We start from the raw sequence: 7492 nt of genomic DNA on the forward strand, positions 1-7492 counted from the left end.
AAGCCTAGCTGGACATTGATTGGCTAATTCTATAACTATTTAGAATCCACAAAAAGATGTAACCACATGAAGATGTACATAAATACCCAGTAGATATTTCATGGAGAAATTAACTATTGGGTTATGCCCTGTTAGAGTTGTGTTCAGTGGTATGGCAGTAACAAGACACTTGTGGCTTGGAAGTCAGATACAACAGCATGTGATTGCTGGGAATACAGAACTACATAGTGAATTGCCTTCAGCAGGAAGGGAACTACACCAAGATTCATACATACTAATTCTTACATACAGCCATTACAAAAAGAGAAAGCACAGACATAAAAGTATCTCTTCTTGAGCTCTAGGATGTATCACAAAAGGAAACTCCACCCTAGTCTCTTTAAATTTTCTTTAACCTTCCATAGTGCAAATGGTACCTTAGCCCAAAGCAGTCTCTCAGTACAGAAAATTTTTACAGTGAACATTCAGCATTTTTAAGTCCAGGCGCTTTGCTTCACTCCTGCAAAGTCTCTGAGGCTTCCCGAAATGTCCTGGTGGGACTGCCTCTTGCTTCCAAAGTGAACCAGCATCCATGTTGTAGAGAAAGGCAGCAGCTTAGGGTAATGGTGGAGAAGGTGTGAATGGACACACTGACCAAGTACAACAGAAGTCCCTGTTGTTTAACACCAGCCATGGACCTAAAACCAACTTGCACCTTTTTGGAAACTAACATTACTATATGGCACAATACCTGCTGTAGTGGCATTAACTTTCCCCATTGGAAACCCGGGGTCCCTCATTGACAGCCTCTTGTCTTTAAGACAGCCAATGGGTTTCCATCTGGAAAGGTTGAAATGATAGCTATACATGTCCCAGGTGCAGGATTGGAGTGAAAAGCTCTGAACTCTTATTTTTTTATATATTTTATTTTTTTTAATATTTTTAATTTTTATTTTGATGTTCAAGTGCTGTGTTTGGTCATGTGATCAAAACAAACAAACAAAAACAATCTTAACCAGTGAATGGCCTTTTGGTCATGTGATTAAAATAAAAACTTCTTAGCCCGTGGCATCGTCACCCTCAAACTCATTTCTTCATTTCACACACACAGGCACATGCCTCCACGCATACATACAAGCACACACCCCTCTATGACATTTATGGACGATAACAAACAAAAAGTAAATAATACACTTGTAGGACTGATATTTACAAGCATACATCCCCAAAAATAACCATGCCTGTCTGCCTTTTGTGAGTCAAATTACCCAAAGCAAAATAACATCCCATTGGAAGGAACCATTAGTAGCCGGTGATTCGGATCTTATCTTTCTAGTTTAGCACCATTGGGCAGTAGAAGGAGGGGGAAATCAAACCACCCAAATCCCAGAAAGAAAGCATCCATGTTTCAGGTGAGTCCTGCCCATCTGTTTGGTGTATCTTAACGGATGGACCACATCAGAGCTTAATAGGGAAGAACTTAGGGACCTTCGTGCACAGAGATATGTTTGTATATTAGAATGGACTCATCATTGCTTACTAAGGCTGCAATCCTATGCAGTCATACATAGGAGTAAGTGCCACTGAACACAGCAACACTTACTTCTGAGTAAGCATTCATAGGATCAGGTTGCATATCTTTCAAAAGTATCCCTAATGCCTTCAGACACTTGGACCAGTAGGGGACTATTATGAAACAGACTGTAGGAAGTGATGCTAATGGGTGAACAAAAGGGCAAATTTTATTTGCTCTAATGGGACTTCTGTCTTTACATGCAAGATTCAAGGAGAATGGATTCTCCATCACTATAAATCTGTTCAGTGACTACATGTCAAAACACAATGAACTGGGCCTGATACAATAATAACTAGAGGGAATTTCCTTCACATCTTTTGCTATCAATTGTTACTTCAATGGTCCTTTCTTACTGTAGACTCTGCAATGTACTGGGGTACTTTGGCATTTAATGAGCTACTTGTAATCTCAGCACTGCAAGACAATAGGTTCCACAAAATAGTTATGTGCTCTGTGAGTTATGCCTATATTTAATCTCTTTCAGATAATTTAGAATATCTGCTGTTATACATTCAAAAACATAATCTCTTTCCCCTACTGTCTATATCAACAAGACACAGTGCTAAACTATTTCTTGGAGCGCTAGACTGCATTCAAAAATAGCAATTTGGAGATGTCCCACTGGAAGCAGTCCAACTCCTAGGGATCCAATTCTATCATAACCATCTCAGTTTTCATACAGTGACGTGTATATAATTCCCCACCCCCTGCAACTAAGCAAAGCCGCCAAGAGGAATTTATACTTAATGAAAAATAGCTTCGTAATGCACTTCCCCCCTCTGTGTCTCCAGCAGTGAAGGGTTGTGTATTGCAAAGTATGTGGCTTTGTGCCATAGCAGGTCATCTAAGAACATCTCCATCTTAAAGCAGGCTAAAAGTTAAATAGCTGATAACAATAACCACAAAACAACAAATACCTAACTGATGTCAGCCGATTTAGAACGTTGGGTTTTTTTTGGAAGAAGTATTTTTGTGGAACATATTAATAAGATGGCTCTTTATCATGTTGAATGGAGATTCTGCAAAACAGTTACCTGTTAGATATTAGATTGATCAGTGAAGAAAGATACCACAATAAGAAGGAATGCTCTCAAGCAGATGTCAGAGTCATTGATTCATGATTTTCCTGTTACAGGTTGGTATACACACATCATCTATATAACTTGAAAATTGTCAGATTCATTTTTCAGTTCAAGCATTCTAGGGGACTTCAATTGCAGAAGCAAAACTCCACTCTGCCTACTAGTTTGTAAAACAAATTACTTACAACACTATCCTTCTATTCTGTTTTTGCAGAATAGTGCTTTATAGTGCCTACTACAATGGTCTGGTAGTTGGGCATTGCTCACCTCAGATTGTTCATATACCCTTCCCTCTTTTTAGCTTCTAACACAAATCCTTCTAAAACAATAATAGAGCACAATGAAGTTCATGCATGACATAAAATCCATGAAGTGCCCCCACAACTGTATCTAGGCTCATGCTTCACTCCTTTTATATTTCCAGAAGCAAAGAGGAGACGTGAATTGCAACAGGGTGGTGTGTATGGCATAGAGACCGCCTTTGATTTCTGAGCTTCAGCAGATACTGTCTGCATACTTAGACTTTAGTCAGCAAACATGAAGTCTAGAGAGTTGCTTTCTTTGGACAAAAATTAAAGCTGAGTTTCTCAGGAGACCTAATTCTTTATCATAGCCAAAGTTTGTGTTATATAACATGTGTGTAGAGTATCAGAAGAGACAACACTTTGTGAGAGTTGTGTTTGCACTGTTCTAGAGAAAACAGAGTACAGCATGTTGCCTGGGTGGATAAAGACTTTGGTTTTAATAGCCCCTGCATTTGTACATCAGATTTTCTAGACTAAGCAAGGTGCGTGTACAGTTCTTCTATTGAATTTGTTAGGGAAAGTACAAAATTGGTCCATCAATAGTGTTTGAGGTGTGAAATTGTCATTTTGCCAAGATAGTGGAGTAGAGGGGATCCTATTCTACTTATATATCTAAGTACTGGCTAGTGGATGAGGGGAAAATATTTTTCCTGTAAGATGAACAGCTATATTCAACCAATGTTAAAAGCAGAAAATGAAAATATTATTTGTATTAAGGACTGAACTAGAAGAAAAAGCGACTGTGCATGATTATGTGTTTGGCTCATCAGCTATGAAGAGTAAATGTCCTTCTCTGTGTCACCAATCTGTGACTATAGCTAATTAACTCATAAATTATGCTACACATACTAAATGTATCCTGCTTTTCCACAGAGAGGAAGTGGCATCCCTTGAAGTTCACATAAATCAGTGGCACCAGTCAAGGAATCTTGTCCCATGTTTTCTCTTTCAGCCACCTGATTCTGTTCTCTTTCCCAATCTAAAGAGAGATCCTAGGAGGCTAATGCCTTTCAAAACAAAAACTAAAAGCATAAAGTGGGGAGAACTATATTGGACTGCAGTACTGGTAAACAAGTACTTTCTTCAGTACAACTAGCATAGAACTCCAAAGTAATTGAAACCAGAGGAGGAGAACCATCAGAAGAATTAAACGTGACAGCTAAACTATGACTTTCTATTGGATTGAAGGTTCAGGTCACACCTCTTCAAATACAAGATCATCTGCAGACTTTGAGGTATCTATTCTGATCAATCACAACAATGAGAAATTTCTTTTAATAAGCCGGCAAGAACTAGAGAGTAAGAGAGTGTCATTGTTCTACGTTAGTATGTAGCAACTGTTCAGATTCCCCACTAATAAAAATACTGAGACCAGTAATTCTAGGGAATATACAGACCCTTTCCTTGCCCAGCTTTTACTGCTAGGAATATTAATATGAAACTGGCATGTGTCCTTCACACACCTACTATTCTAGTTTTGTGGAGCTTGGTGATGCACTATAAAGGAAACTCTGTTTAGAAATTGGTTGTTGTTGTGGCTTTGAATCTTTTTATGAGCCCAACAATGTACAAAAAATGCAAATGGCAGGAAAAGGAAATACAGGTAACAAATACAACAGATGGGAAATTTAAAGACCACGGAGTCTTCAAATAACCTTAAAGAATCAAGGTGACTGCAAGCCAGTGAAGGCTCAGGGATCCCCATCTTAAAACTACTCATAGGCTTCCATTTGCAGAACTGTTACCTTGTGTACATCTATGCTCTCAGATTCATTTGCACCAAATACAGTGATGAAATTTAGCATATGTTCAACAAGCTGAGAAGGCATGTTTGATGAGTGCTTTGAAAAAGGGTGAAGCGCTTCAGTCTATAAGTGCTAGAGAAAGAGGGGGCAGTGTAGCTCAAAAAGGGCCGGGAGAGCTGATCTCTGTGCAACGTTGGGCAAGGGACTGTTCCCTTCTTTGGAATGTAGGGTTTAATCCCATGGGAAGTGCTAAAATTCTGCTCAGCTAGAGCAGCGTTGAATTTCCTAGCTACAGGGTAGAGGTTGATTGGGGAGTTTAGATTTTTCACAGCATCTCATCCTATGCATCTTCATCCAAATGTTCATCAGTGCCCTACCCACCGGCATGGTACTCAGTAATTTCAAAGTAGGAAGACAAAGATTCAAGAATATGAATTAATCTATGAAAGGACCAAAGTTGTTCCATGCAGGAATTGGGCCGGGTACTGAGATTCACGGCTTATCTCTTATACAATAAGTGCTAGAATTGGAAAGGCAATTATGTAAGGTAAATTAGTTCCTGGTGGTCTCATTTGACTCTTCTTCCCCATTTACTGACATCCATCCTATCCGTGATCAGTACTTCTGTAAAAAAAGTCCCTTCGGGGGAAAAATCAGGTGGTATATTTTTAGCTGCTTTAATGTAATGGAATAGCTGTAATCCTGGCAGACAAGCTGGCGGTTGGCTCAAAATTGTCTGCACTGAAATATTTGGCTCCAGGTCCGCTACAGACTCCCCTCCAGTCCATCACCTCCACGCCTGGGTTCCAGACCCATGACAGGCATTTCTGAAGGGTTGCATCATACCACACAGCAGCTTGCTAGACAGCCTAAACAGAGAACTGGAGAAACAAGCCCTAAAGCAGCAGGAACAGCTGAACTCTGGAGAAACAGGGATCCTGATTTCATACTGTCATGAAAATAGCAAACAGGAAGTAAAGACGCCACAATGGTATGAGTAGTCTGAGACTGAGTGTTTGTCCCAGTTTGGTCCAATAAGACAGTCTCTATCCCAGAGATATTTCTTGCTTGCTTATCTCTTTTTTTCCTCTTCCAGTAAGCAACTGCAAGTTCTGCATTTCAGACTCATTGGAGAAATATGAAGTCCACAACCGCAAACGTTTGCATTAATAGAATCTATACGTTTACCTCACAAATAGAGGTGCGTAAAACTACTTTCTAAATGCCACAATTAATCTGGTCCCATCTATTCACTCTGAGAACTTTTATCTACCTAACGTCTTTTTCTCTATTTGAACTGAGAGGATCTAATGCTTCTGCAAGAAATGAAATCTTCTATTTATGCCAACCTGTCTGCCAAAGTGCTTCAGCCTTTGAGAACAATATTTTATTGGCTCCTTCCACCCATAATTTGGCTACTGACAGTTCTAGCTGAACAAATGAGGGGTTTTCCATTTCAAACTAGACTGAAACTTTGTCCCCACCACAAATGGACCCTCAAGAAGCAAAACTGGTAACAATGAAACATTCTGGATTTGAATTACTGACTAATTATGGGTTGCTAATTGGGATCCGTGTTGCTAAATTATCCACTTGCACTGAAAATCCAATACTTTGACTCCACAGTTAGAGCAAACATAGGTAACACCACAATCGTTCTAGGACCTTCTATACACCATAAGAATTTTTTTCTGCCTAAACTCTTATTTCTCTCCCACTAACACACACTTTGATTCTCAGGATTATGAGCCGTGTTATGTGACGTCCATTCTAACCACAGTCTTCTCAATGGCTATCAAACGATAAGCAGACAGTGACAAGATCTAGAACCAATTCAATGTTATCTTAGCATCACTATGTAGTATGTCTGGCTAGAGACATCTTTGGTGAAGAGATTCAAGCTTCTCTGTCTAGAACCCTATCAGACACATCCCTTGCAAGCTTGTTCCTAAAATTCAAAGATTACAATTGCTTATTTCTCAATGTGTGGCTAATGTTTTATAATCTGAAGGGCAATTATCTCGTGTTTGAGTTGCTACGTATTTGTGAAAAAAGGAATACCGACTGAGTGAAATTAATTAAATCTGTGGCTTAAACTTCAATATAATTCTAATTAGAAGCCATCCCCCCCTTTTTATGAGTTAATGTTTAACTCCATTATGTCACATGCTTCATTCTCCTATGTCATCCTGGGCTTTGTTGCCTCAAAAAGTAGAAGCAGAATTGCACTGTGTTTATGACTGGGAGAAAGAAGTTTATACTCTAGTTTCATGGCAGACTGGAAATGCGATAACAATCAACATAAGTGCATTTAAAAATAAGAAGCATTTGATACAACCAGGGGTGGGGGGGTGGAGTTTTGAGCCATACAGAGCAGCTCATGCCACAGTTCAAGAATTTCTGTGTTACTAAAGAACTGCCTAATATCAACAAGACACTAGCCATTAAAAAAAAACATAACTGCAAGTAGCCAAAGCAAACTCATGGGTCTAGTTCAGTTCTGCAATTAGCAAAGGAAAAGCGCTAGTTGTATCATATTTACATGCATGGGCGTGGTGTGTTTTTTCATTGAAACATTAGGCAAAAGTGGTGCTTAAAGAGGTAAAGCTCTATTGTCAAGAATAAATAAATAAAAGGAATTTTGTCTCCATCCCAACTGCATCATGGAGAGGCTCCTGTTCTGCAAGTGAAGAGTCCTCATTATGATGCAAACTGCAGATGAGAAAAGGAACTGAGACCCTTTGTCCTCACATGGACAAAACTCCCCATGGTCCTTTCCCCACTACTTCAAAGGTGGATTTGGAG

The sequence above is a fragment of the Elgaria multicarinata genome, chromosome 3 (genome assembly GCF_023053635.1).
Source record: "Elgaria multicarinata webbii isolate HBS135686 ecotype San Diego chromosome 3, rElgMul1.1.pri, whole genome shotgun sequence".
In the NCBI taxonomy this organism is placed as follows: Eukaryota; Metazoa; Chordata; class Lepidosauria; order Squamata; family Anguidae; genus Elgaria; species Elgaria multicarinata.